This window comes from Lactuca virosa, chromosome 9 (genome assembly GCF_052849685.1).
Source record: "Lactuca virosa cultivar CGN04683 chromosome 9, Lactuca_virosa_CGN04683_v6, whole genome shotgun sequence".
NCBI classification, from domain to species: Eukaryota; Viridiplantae; Streptophyta; class Magnoliopsida; order Asterales; family Asteraceae; genus Lactuca; species Lactuca virosa.
The window spans coordinates 116,052,220-116,066,722 of record NC_136434.1 but is presented as its reverse complement, the minus strand read 5'-3'; the positions used below and the strand labels follow the sequence as shown (position 1 = coordinate 116,066,722).

Genomic DNA, 14,503 nt, shown 5'->3' with positions numbered 1-14,503 from the left:
CAAAAGTCGGAACCCTGCAACAGTCTACTATCTTCCCCTCTCTTTCCCGGTCACCATCTCCGGCAACCACACACACACACTCTCTCTCTCTCTCTCTCTCCGGCAATTAGCGATGGCACTCTCCGGAGAACCTGCAACTCACTGAAACTCCGCCGAAGGAATCTGCAAACGACTATCTCTGGCGAACATACAACTCACTGTAACGATCGCCATGCTCAATAACTGATCTCTACTAAGCTCCACAGTTAATGTAAAAGCATCGCCACCAAGATAATCAACTCCGGCAACTATTTTCTTCCGTTGATGTTATGGACTTTAGAAATGAAAGTCCTTATATGTATTATCATCAGATTAAGAACAAAATCAACAGTGGTTCTTTTGAATTCGAAGATGCATTTCATTCCAGCTCTTGAAGATGTGTTGGGAATCGGGATGAAGAAGCAGCCCTGCGTCGTTTGGAGTTTCCAGATGTAGGGTTCTTACCTTTTAATTGACAGGTGAAGGTTGAAGCTAATTATTCTTCTATGTTTTGAAAGCTCAAAAAAACATTCCCACTACAAAGATAACATAGGAATATATAATACTACTAAAACTTCGTGGAGATGAGCCTCAAACCCACGATCCCACGATCCTCAGAAGGGGATAATATCCCGATCAGAATGTCCACCATCACCGGAAAAATAAAATGGTCTGACTATCTGCACACCGACCCCAACTACCAACATCGAAACTTGCTTTCACGGTCTCTAAAAATCAAACACCTACAACTGCTTTGCAAATTGTGTTTTGTGGAGGGATCAGAAACATAAACATATTCCCTGAAAATGAGTCCACCACCATCGCAGATCGACAATGCACTGATTCTTCCATTGATTTTTTATGATTGTGATAATCTATTTAATGGCACAATCGAAGAAAGAAGAACGGAGGAGGGGGCGTGTCTATTTGGAAACAAATCGGATTTCTCTCTAAATTTAAATGAGGGGGCATTATTGTCTATATTTTAAATTTTCAGTGGATCGATAAAAAGCCTCAGTGGCAAAATCAGCTCCCTTAAGAAAATAGCAAACACGTTATGCAACGACTAAAGTTACTCCTCTCTTTAGTTACAATTTGCCTAGAATAAATGTAAGCTTGATTTGATACTTTTTCTTAGTAAACATGTTTTAGTGTTTTTCAAACATATTTTATATATTACCGGATTTTGTCTCCATGTTGAACATATTCCTAAGGGTTTACTCGCAAATTCTGAATCATACGGACGATGATAGAAACTGTTTTTATGACGATTATATGGGTTCTTTGGGCTTGTTAGCATGCCATAGTGGCATAGTCCTCGCCTCCAAGAAGCAGCGCACGGATGACATTTTTGAAAATATTATAACATTATCTTTTAGTTGGTTTTGTCATATAAACTGTATAACATCAAAACCAATTGGGTTTTGTGGTTGCATAATCAAATTTTGCCTTTCAATTTAAAATTGTTTTATGTTTAGCTAACTTCTAGTTGGCTTTTTAATTAATATACTTCAACTGTTCAAAAAAAAGTTTAAAGGAAAACTATAACGATCGTATCTAAAAAATCAAATGTTATTATCAGGAGATAAATAGTTGATGCACCAATAAACATATGAAAAATATTTATCTGAAGTAGTTAAGGTAAAGTTTTAAAGCTTCATTTGTTTAGAAACAAATGTAACAAATTGTATTTAGTATGCAATTTATGCATAATTGGGAAGAGATATCGAGGTGTACGCAATTTATGTATGATTTCATGAACTCTCATCCAAATAGAAAATGAACTTTAATGGATCAACGGGATGTTATTTATTAAACGAGTATTCATATAAGGATGCAAAATTCTAACATCAACTAACATAATAGGCTTGCAACATGATTTTTTGGGATGTTATTTATTAAACGGGTATTTAGTAGGTTTTCTGTACCCAATAAAGATTATTTCACCAAGAATTTTGAAGATTAGGCCGGGCAGAGAAGGGATCGGTGTGGAAATTGAAGTTCGGGTATGAGGATATTTTTACTTTTTTTTAATTAATTAATGTATTTCATTTTAATCTTTAATCTTAAATATTAAATTTACAATTGTCATACAATATTTAATTTTTTATAACTATAGTTGACGATTACATCTTATATTTTTATAACAGTTATAAGTATATAATCTAGATTTAGGATTATATATCTTTCTTACTTTCAAATGTTGTAATAAATTTATATTATTAAATGTTATTTGCATGTAGTACTTTTTATATGACTTGTGTTTAAAGCAACAAATTAAATGTTGTTTTTCTATAATCTATCTGGCCATAAGGTGGCCAAAAGGATAAATTAGTTAATTTAAAAATATAGTTAAAATAGTCAAGAATCGAAGAAAGTTTATGATAACAAGTATATATATATATATATATATATATATATATATATATATATATATATATATATATATATATATATATATATATATATATATATATATATATATTGTTATTTATATATAAACAAATAATAGAGTTTTTTTTCTAGACACCATTCTTATAAACACCAATCTAATATATCTATTAAAATAATATAATTATTAGTTAATCATTTCCATTAATAAATTATTGTTTACATTGTTTTCCGGAAAAAAAACTTTTTTTCTCTTTTTCTCTCTTTATATATATATATATATATATATATATATATATATATATATATATATATATATATATATATATATATATATATATAAAGCTAGCATTTTTTCTTGAATCTCATGCATTTGAAACCCTCTTTTTTAACTTCCTCAAACCACATTCATTTGAAACCCCCTTTTTTAACTAATGCAACTCAAAAGTTTTCTTAATTATGATTTAACACTCAAAAGTTTTATAACTTATATTATGTTTAATTAGCATTTAGTAAAAAGTTTACTATAAAAAGGCTAATTTTTTGTGTCTTTTGTGTTATATAAAATCTTACATGTAAGAAGGATTTGAAAATATTGTGATTCAAAAGTTTTCATATAGTTGAAGCATTCACAATCCAAATATGATGATTTGAAGAAATGGGTTATGTTGCATCGATGGTAATTATAATATGATTTTTCCTTTCAACCAAAACAAATGAAGCTTTTCTATTCTTTCTTTATATTCAGTTTCTCATTTAATTTTTATATGTGATTTGTGCGTATTACTCAATCTTGAATGTGACTCTCCAAACATCAATGTTTTGCTTGGAATATCTTTCTGATTCTTCTTTTTCAAGAAAAATATTTTGATTGCAGGTTAGTGAAGAATTGTCATCAAGTTTTTATGGTTGAATGGTGTTAAATGAAGAAAGAAGATTCATAAAATGGATATAAGTTTTTTTGTTTGCGCAAAGTTGACGAATGTTAGTTTTTTCTTTTGATTTACATGTATGTTTATGTAACATCTTTATTTATATATTCAACCACTCAATGCTCTTATTTATTTGATTGTAGTTTTTCTATTTTGATTATATTTATTTTCTATTATTTTTTTGTTGGATTATCCTACACAACATATTTAAAAGACAATATTTAAAAGATAACATAATTTTGAACATTTGATATGTAATTATGATAGACTTATCATGATATGTTCTTCATATGAAAGTAATTTATCCATATTACTACGACAAGAATTACATATGACATTTACGAAAAAATATATATTATATGTGATTTGTTTAACATCTATATGCACCTATCTACGTTATAAATTTATAATTAAATATCTTTATGTTTAATAATTGAAGGGATTAAAATTATGCATCAAAACCAATTATTTAGACGAATATAATAATAATAATAATAATAATAATAATAATAATAATAATAATAATAATAATAAATATACATTTCCAAGTATCGCATTCATTTGAAACTCACAGTACAACTCAAGAGTTTTCTAATTTATGTATATTTATTAGTTACAACTCAAGAGTTTTTAACTTATGATTACTAATTAGTAATCACTAATAACTTTTTATTTTCCTTTCTTTTTTAAGGTTGTAAAGTTTTGCTCATTAAAAACATTAATGTATTTGAAGAGATTTGTTATTTAAATATGAATAGTTAATATAAATGTTATAATAGATGTTTTAGTGTTTTTATGTTATTAAAAGTTATAGTGTTTATTTTTCATATTTTTTATTATTCGTTGTATATATATATTTTTAATATAAATGTTATAATATATGTTTTTTCTATTTTTATGTTACTAAAAGTTGCAGTTTATATTTTTGTTCATACGTTTTGTTACCCGTTATATTATCATTCATTTGATATATAATTTACACAATTTTAAACGGTTTATAAAATTATCAAATAATTGTATATATCACAATGACTTAAAAATTAAATTATAATGTTTAATAAAACTAATATGTTAACTATATGTTTGCTTTACTACTAACATTTTGTTTCAAAATAGAAATATTAAATAATAATTTGGTAAAAGTTATTATTTTAACTATATAATTATATTCTCGCGCAACGCGCGGGGATATATATATATATATATATATATATATATATATATATATATATATATATATATATATATATATATAATATGAAGAACAAATGGAGAAACATTCTTCACATGTAAACATATAGAGATGATGAAGAATCGATGGAGTGGATGAACAAAACATATTCCAAGATCTCGATTTTACTTTGTTCCTCAAATCCTCGATAAGGCCCTAGAATAAAGATCTCGATTTTACTTTGTTCCTCAAATCCTCGATAAGGCCCTAGAATAGATGAACAAGAAGGAGATGTAAGATGGTAGTGGTCATCGATGGAAGTGTGGAACGGAGGTTGAAAAATGAAGTATCAGATGTGAGTGGTTGAGTTCGGCCGTTGATTTTAAAGAAAGATGAAGAGAACTATAAATTAGGGTTATTGAGAAAAAATAGGCTAGTATCCCATAATTATAGGGATATATATTTTATTTAATTATTCAATGTTATTAATAATTTAAGCATACGATTATTAATATACCTCTAATTAGGTTTTTGAAATGAGTGGTTTATATTGAAACTTACATCCATACAATACATAGTTAGAACATATGAACTTATCTCTCTCTCTCTCTCTCTCTCTCTCTCTCTCTCTCTCTCTCTATATATATATATATATATATATATATATATATATATATATATATATATATATATGATACTCCAGGTCTCCAGCCAATGTCTAAGATCTTGTTGTTTTCAGCGTATGTTGTTTTGCCACAACTATTTTCTCCTAAAAAAAACAAGTTGATAAAGGCTTTTTTTCATCAAAAATGGTTGCTTCTCTTTCCTGATAAATTGTGACTAAGCATCTCCTTTTTTTGTATGCCTTAAATCCACTAATTATATATGTTACCATAACTTGTTAGTTTTTTTGATATATTCACTTTTTTAATATATATATATATATATATATATATATATATATATATATATATATATATATATATATATATACCATCGTGATATTTATTTATTAATCATTTGTTTTTTTTCTTATCCATTCTAAATATATTTCTTATAATAAAAAATGTGATTCAAAAAACTTCTCATCTGCTATTCATAATTATAATTTTACTTTACAAAAATGTTTCTGAAATATATTTTAAATTTTATTACTTTTTTTATTCAATATTTTTACCAATAAAAACAATGTCAACCCACTAATGAAAGATATTAAAAGTAAACATGTTTTACTTTTACTAATGCCAAAAGTATCAACGATAAGTTAAAATTTAGAAGGGTTTGATCAGACTCGATTACTTTAAGGGATGGTCAACGGAAGGTCTTTCAAGCGGTGATTTTTACTTCTTTTTGGTATTTGTGGAACTTCTGTAATAATTTGGTTTTCGGCAAGATTGTTCCTAGGAAATCGAACATTTTTGATGATATTGTTCATAGGACATTTTTTTCGATTTCTAATAGGTGTAGGAAAACAAAGTTTGGATGGTCTTCTTGGTTGCATAATCCAACTTCTGCTACTTTATATATGTAATTGTTCTTTTCTAGCTTCTTGTTAGTTTTCAATAAATTTTCCGCCGTTCAAAAAAAAAAATACAATAATAAAAAAAGTATAGAAATATAAAATTAAAGGTAAATTCAAAAATATAAAGGCGACAAAATTGTACAAATGGTCCCTGTGGTTTGCTCAAAATTATAACTTTTGTCAAAAAAAGGTTTGGACTAGCACCAGAGATCCATAGTTTTCATTTTGTTACTTGTTTGGTCCAATCTGTTTTGATTTTTTTCAAAATGACGGATTTGCCCCTGTTAATATGATTTTCTTTTTTTTATTTGTTTTTCTGATTTTATATTTAAAAAAATAAAAAATAAAAATAAATCACTCTCTCTCTCTCTTATTTGTTTTAATTTTTTTGATTTTAGATTTAAAAAAATAAAAAATAAAAATAAAATCTCTCTCTCTCTCTCTCTCTCTCTCAAAGACCATCATCTGTCGCTGGAAATCGTTGAAGAACCCTAAGGTTTTCCAAATCACTGAAATTGGAGTTTAAATTCCAATCGAGCATGCTCCCTTCGAGATTAATCGCTTCCATCTTCTTCATACCCCAAATTTCATCGGGAATTTCACAACTTAAATCATTGAACGAGAGATCAAGCTTAGTTTCTCAATTAAATTCTTGTAGTTATCATCCTCTTCACCTTCAATCTCTTCATCTTCTTCCCTATTTTTTGTTGTTTCATCTTTCAAGTCCTGATTCGGGCTTAAGTCCCCAATCTGATAGCAGTCGCTTCAACCCTAATTGACGCGAATCATTCTTGTGGATATCATGAGGAATAATGCTGGATTTTGAGAAAATTTGTGGCTTAACGAAGTAATTTGCTCTCTCGATCCGGATGGCGTATGATGCTTCCGGTGTGCTCACAGCTAAGTGACCGATAATCGATCCCGTTAGTCGGAGTGATGAAGATCTGAAATTCGTGATCACAATCTCTAAGCTTATAGCATCTTCTTTCAAAGTTACAATGTGTTTGATTTCAATTTTGTCTTCTATATTGCTACTAATCAGTTCTGCCTAAGAAAATTAGGGCAATTTCAATTCATTCATACAGAGGAACGGAAAATAGATATCGTGAATTGAGTATTCACCTGAATTGTCTGGACTTCCTCCAACATTGCAAAGATTCCAGATAGTGGGGAACCATGAAATCCCTTCATTTTTCTTATCGTGAACTTTCTCCGAGGTTTGTGAAGGAAGTGTCATGGCCGCTAAATTTTGTTTCGAGGTAATCGACGTTGATAGGTGGGTGTGGAATCGAAGCGACTCTTGCAACTGGAAATTTATGGTGGAGGCGTTGAATTTATGGTGAGGTGGAATGAGATTAAAGGTGATTTTGATGATGGGGTTTGTTGAAGGTTGAAGATGGATGATGTTGGATGAGAAGATGTACGAGAGAGAGAGAGAGAGAGAGAGAGAGAGAGAGAGAGAGAGAGAGAGATTTTATTTTTATTTTTTATTTTTTAAAATCTAAAATCAAAAAAATAAAAACAAATAAGAGAGAGAGTGAGAGAGTGATTTATTTTTATTTTTTTAAATATAAAATCAGAAAAACAAATAAGAAAAAAAGAAGATCATATTAACAGGGGTAATCCGTCATTTTGAAAAAAATCAAAACAGATTGGACCAAACAAGCAACAAAATAAAAACTTTGGACCTCTGGTGCTAGTCCAAACTTTTTTGTGCAGTAAGTGACAATTTTAAGTAAACCACAGGGACCATTTGTGCAGTTTTGTCTGTAAAGGCTTTAAAAATAAGATAACACGAAGGCATAGTCTAATTAAAATTTAATATCATATATTTCTAACAATAAAATAACAACAATTAAAATCTGATCATAAATTTTGTTAAGTAAGATTACAATAAATAAAGAGAGAAAATAATTTTTACTAAAAAAAATATAGATTATTATTATATTTATGAGTAATGATTGAAGGATAACTTAAATAAAATACACCGACGTGTATATATGTGTATATAATAAGACATTTTTTTTCTCACATGTCACCCTAGTATTTAACAACACAACATTCTGTTTGTATCTATTTTCTATGTTGTCAAGTTCAAATTTCCAAAAGAAAAAAAATTATTGAATTTTTTTTATTGATAAGATAAATTGACCAATTATGTAACGTTTCATTTTCACATTAAAAATTTTAATTTTTAATTAAGGTAGAACTTCACATATTTAGAATCCAAGTTAAGAAAATCATTTGTTCCAAAGTATATTGTTTTAAAAATCAGAGTAATATAGTAAACGCAAAATCTTCATTGTTGCTGTTGAATATGTATAGTCACGTCTTCGCCTTCCCATGATCAACAATAATACCTGAAAACATAGACAATTGGGTAAGCACAAAGCTTAGTCAGTTCCCCAAATATACCACACACCACAAACACATACAAGCATGTACACTAGGTCCACAATCATCAGACAGGAATCCCCTCGGATCCACAACCATCAGACTGGATTACCCCGGGTTTATTGGCCTACCGCCTCAACCTAACCGCTCCCTTGAGCCCTTTGTGCATACGGCTTCAGAGCCGGCCCGAACCGAGTATCTTGGCCTACATCACGAAGCAGTACTGCCTAAACCTAACCCCCATGATATGTCGACATATAATTAAGCAAGAAATCAAATAGACACATAAGCACAAGCAACTATCTACATGATCTACCTGTCGAAAAATTCACTACCGCATACTAGACCCTTCCTATACACTATGCCACTACCAGCAAGAATCCAAGGAATGAATGGCTTAATGGGACCCAACACTCAAAAAGAAGCTTAATAAAGCTCTTAATACTTGCATGGACTTATGAACAAGGGATCTCCATGGAGCTAAGATCTAACATCCATTGCTTCTGGAGTAGATCAAAAGATCAACTTTAACTCAAAAGACTCAAAAATGCATAAATAACACCATCAAATAGATCTAGCACAAATGACCATCAAGGTGAGAGATTTTTACCTCAAAAGGCTTGCAAATGTGAAGGTAAATCTGGATCTACAAGCTCAAGCTATTCGTCCAAGTGTTCCTCTTCTTCTTTTTCACCACAAAACACCAACAAACTCACTTTCAAGCTTAAATATCACCATATGCACTTAGGGTTTTCGTTTTCAGGGTATAGGGAGATGGAGGTTGGTCAATAAATGTCCAAGAGGTGATTTAAGTTGTTTAAATAGGTTGCAAACCCTAAAAATTAGTGTTTACCCAAACCATGCGTACGCCCAACGTACTCCCACGTACACCTAACGTACGTGGGTGAAGCCCGCGACCAGTAAAGAGCTAGTACGCTAAGCGTACTCATAGAGTACGCCCCGCGTACTAGCCAAGGACCAAAATGAAAAGAATTTTTTGCAATGAGGGATAAAAGGAAATTAACATATTATGAGTGTTACAATTCTCCCCTACTTGAATCAGACTTTATCCTTGAAGTCCGCTGCCCCAGACAACTCTAGGTAATGCTCCCTCATATCGTCCTCCGGCTCCCACGTCCCTTCCGAACCCTTGCGATGCTGCCACTGGACTTTCACCAACTCAACAACCTTGTTCCTGAAGGTTTTCGTCTTCCGGTCAAGAATCGTCACCGGTCTCTCGATTTAATTCAGGCGATCATCCATCTGAATATCCTCCAATGGAACCACCGTGGAATCATCCAATAAACACTTCCGCAACTGAGAGACGTGGAATATGCTATTGATCTGACTGAGCTCCTCGGGAAGATCCAAGCGATAAGCAACCCGACCCACCAATGCCAAAACCTTGAAATGACCGATGTACCTGGGGCCCAATATTCCCTTATTCCTGAGTCGGATGACACCTTTCTAAGGTGACACCTTCAGGAGAACCATGTCCCCAACCTGGAACTCTAGATCTGATCGGCGCTTGTCGGCATAGATCTTCTGCCGACTCTAAGTTGTCCGGAGTCTACTCCAAACCTGCTGAATCAACTCGGTAGTCTTGAGTACCACTTCGGTACTCCCCATGACTCGCTGACCGATCTCGCCCCAACATATCGTGGTCATGCATTTCCTCACATAACGCATCTTAAAAGGAGGTTGATCAATGCTGGTGTGATAGTTGTTGTTATATGAAAACTCCGCCAAAAGGAGATACATATCCCAACTCCTACCGCAATCCAAAACACACGCCCGAGGCATATCCTCAAAGGGCTGAATAGTCCGCTCGCTCTGACTGTCAGTCTGCGGGTGGAAAGTTATACTGTAACAACCCAAAACTTTCATTTTTGATTTAAATAAAATGATACTTCAAAACATTGTTATACATTCCAAATAGACCAAAGTATGGCACTACATCATATCATATTAGAGTAAATCACAAAATGCAGAAAAAGGTGGTGTGTGCTCTGCAATCATCCCAGGTGTTTCCTTTTCGATCTTGAAGTACCTGGAACATAAACTGAAAACCGTAAGCCCAAATCTTAGTGATTTCCCCAAAATACCACATACCATACATAAATAAACACATACTGGGCCCCTGCCCCACATCGGGCCCTGTCCGACATCGAGTCCCACTCAGCCTTGGGCCCCGCCCGACATCGAGCCCCGCTCGGATTATAGATCTGTTATTCATTAGGCCCCACCTGACATCGCACCCTGCCCGATACACATAATAAACATATAACCTATAACCATGCTAACACATGCGATAATCATAGACAATAGCATATAATGCAATCACCAGGCCTCGGCCGACATCGAGCCTCGCTCGGTATACATACCAACACATAACACATGCAAGAGTCACGCAGAAATCTAGCATCTTATCATAATAATCATGGGCCAGAATTGGTGCGTTCGACCCGCTAAACACAGTGAGGAAACTCACCTCAAACTGTTGAATCTCAGAGATAAATCTCTAACTACTGGCCTGCTAAAATCCCCACGTTATCAATCACAAAATAACATCCAATTAATAATTGGATCCCGACTCACATTAAGAGTCCAAATTAGGGTAAAAGACCTTTTTACCCTTTCCCTAACCTGGCCCAAGGCCAAAGCCCAATTTAACTATCCAAAAAGCCCAAATTCCAGAATAATCACTCAAAGCCCAAATATAGCCCAATTTTCCAAATTGGGTCCAAATCCCTTCATGGGCCTTTGACCAAAGGAGTCCAATAAAAACATCAGCCCAAAAAATAGAATTTTGATGGCCCAACAAGGCCCAAGACTACTAAGGTCCAATATGGGCCCATTACCAAGAAGCCCAAAGTTCTGAAGCCCACTTCTGAGTACGTGGGGCGTACTCAGCTCATATGCTTAGCGTACTCGTTTTGGGGCTTGTACGCGCAGCGTACCAACTTCTACGCCTAGCGTACTCCCCAGCTTAGCCAACTTCCATTATTCAGCTCTTAATCGATTAAGACTTCACCCAACACTCAGATCTGACTTCCTTATGGTGGTTTATCACGTAAAGTTGGCAACTTTATGTGCATGCATGGCTTAATGAGTCTCTTAGAGCTCAAAAGAGCTTAACAAATGACTTAACACATGCATGAGTCCATAAATACCATAAAGATTGTGTTTTTATGCTTAAGGGACCCTCCTACAAGGTTTAGCTTCTAAAACGGCCTTAGCTCACAAAACCAACCAAAAGGGACCAAAATAGCCAAAAACAAGCCAAGGAATAGATCTATGAAATGAGTTGATAAGCTTTGAACTTTATACATCAAAATCCACGAAAATGAAGGTGTTAGAGTTGGGTCTCTAAGCTCCCCTCCAAAGGATGAGTCTTCAATTTTCTTCTTCTACCACCTCAAGATGCACAAAACCCACCAAAGTTCAAAACAAGTGCACAAGAGCACTACATAAGACAAAGGGATGAATTAGGGTTTTCAAATGGTGGAGGCTGGTTAAACAAGGCCAAATGAGGCTATCATATGGTTTATATAGGGTGCAAGCCCTAAAATTAGGGTTTCCCAAATGCTTACGTACGCCATGCGTACTCCACGTCCCAACGTACATGAATGAGCTCTGCGACCACATCGGGCTAGTACGTTGAGCGTACCACCTAGTACGCCCTGCGTACTAGCTTAAGGATCAAAATACAAGGTTTTTAATTAAGAAGGGTTAAATATGACACATACCAATTTCAAGTGTTACATGTACTGAAATGGCGACGAGTACCCAACTTGTCGTGGAACCTCTTCTAAAATCTGGAAGTGAACCAGACGTCTCTGTCTGAAACCACCAAAATCGGCACCCCATGCCGTGCTACGACCTCCCTGATGTATACCTCAACCAACTTCTCCGCAGAGATACTCTCCTGAATCGGGATAAAATGCGTGCTCTTGGTCAATCGATCCAAGATGACCCAAATCGAATCCACTATGCGCGCAGTCTGATGCAACTTCATAATGAAATCCATGGTAATCTCCTCCTATTTTCAAACGGGAATATATAACGACTGCATCTTGTCGTGAAGCCGTTGATGCTCGGCCTTCGCTTTCCTACAAGTAAAGCACCTCTCCACATACCAAGCTACATCCCGCTTCATGCAGGGTCACCAATAATCAGGATGAAGATCTCTATACATCTTCGTCACCCCAGGATGAATGGAGAATCTCGATTTGTGTGCCTCCTCCATCAGAACCTGACGCTGCCTCATGTTCAGATTCGGCTGATCCATTAAATACCTCAGGCTCTTGTGATATGTGTAAATAGTACAATGGACCCTATAGAGGTAACGTTGGCAAATCTTGAGGGCGAAAACCACAGCCCCCAGCTCTATATCATGCGCCGGATATATACCCTCATGAGGCTTCAGCAGCCTCGAAGCGTAAGCGATCATGCGAACCCTCTACATCAGAACTGCACCCAAACCCATGATCAAAGCATCACAATAAACCACAAAGTCCTCAACACCCTCCGACAGGGTCAAAATCGGCGCCTCACACAACCAATGTCTCAATGTCTCAAAAGTTTCCTGCTGCTCAGGCCCCCAGAGAAATGTAACCGTCTTCTTTGTCAACCGGGTCAAAGGAACAGCTATCTTCGAGAAATCCTAAATAAACCTCCGATAATAACCTGCTAGACCAAGGAAACTCCGAATCTCAGATGGAGACCTCGGAACCTCCCACCGCATCACAGCCTCAACCTTGGCCAGATCGACCAGAATACCATTCTGGTTGACAAGGTGTCCTAAAAACCTGCACATCGTGCAACCAGAACTCACACTTGGAGAAATTTGCATAAAGTCTCTCCCTCCTCAAAGTCTCCAAAACCTCCCACAAGTGCTCCTCATGCAACTCTTGGGTCTTGGAATAGACCAAGATATCATCAATGAATACAATCACAGTCCGACCCAGCATCGACATGCATACGCGGTTCATGAGGTCCATGAATGCAGCTGGAGTATTGGTGAGCCTGAAGGGCATAACCACGAATTCGTAATGACCATAACGAGTTCGGAAGGTCGTCTTCTACACATCCTCCTCTCTGACCCTCATCTGATGGTAACCCGAACGCAGATCAATCTGGGAAAACCAAGATGCACCCTGAAGCTGGTCAAACAAATCATCAATCCTTGGGAGTGGATAACGGTTCTTCACCATTAGCTTATTCAACTCCCAGTAATCAATACACATCCGATGAGACCCATCCTTCTTCTTCACGAACAGGATCGGTGCTCTCCATGGCGAACTGCTCTATTGAATGAACCCCTTGTCTAACAGCTCCTGCAGTTGTGTAGACAACTCCTGCATTTCTGTTGGAGCTAACCGATACGCTGCCTTGGCTATCGGAGCCGCACCAGGGACCTGGTCAATCCTAAACTCCATCTGCCTCTCCGGAGGCACTCCAGGAAAATCCTCCGGAAACACATCCGGGTACTTCCGTACAATCAAGACATCATCAACGGTCTCCTTATCTTTATCACGGGTATCCATAACATAGACGACAAATCTGGAACAACCGTGATGAAGATAACGCCTGGCCCCAACCGTTGAACATAGAATCGGCCCACATTTATCTCTCTCCCTGAACCACTAACTATCCTCCACTTGGGGTCAGAATACGCACTAACTGCTGCTCACAATCAATCACCGCCCCATTGGGGCTCAACAATCTATCCCTATGATAATCTTATTCCCACGCAAAGGGATAGGAACCAAATCAATCGGATACTCCTAGCTGAACATCTAAAGAACACAACCCTGATGACCCCTCAACACCCGGAAAGATCAACCATCTGCAATCTCAATGTCTAAAGGACAATCAAGCTCCCCGGAGCTCCAACAAACCTCCTGCTAAGCGCAAGTGATACAAAAGATCAGGTAGCCCCCGAATCAAACAATATCAATGAAGAGATATTGTTAACGAGGAACGATCCTAATATAAAACACACAAATATAAGAAGGAAATACAACATAAATAAAGAGATATGGAGGAGATACATACCCATTACCACATCAG

General features: G+C 35.1%; 1 pseudogene; it reads right to left on the bottom strand.

Moving 5' to 3' along the window:
* Window positions 1-537: 537 nt before the first annotated feature.
* Window positions 538-7,271, bottom strand: LOC145139687 (protein NDH-DEPENDENT CYCLIC ELECTRON FLOW 5-like; annotated as a pseudogene).
* Between the last annotated feature and the right edge of the window lie 7,232 nt (window positions 7,272-14,503).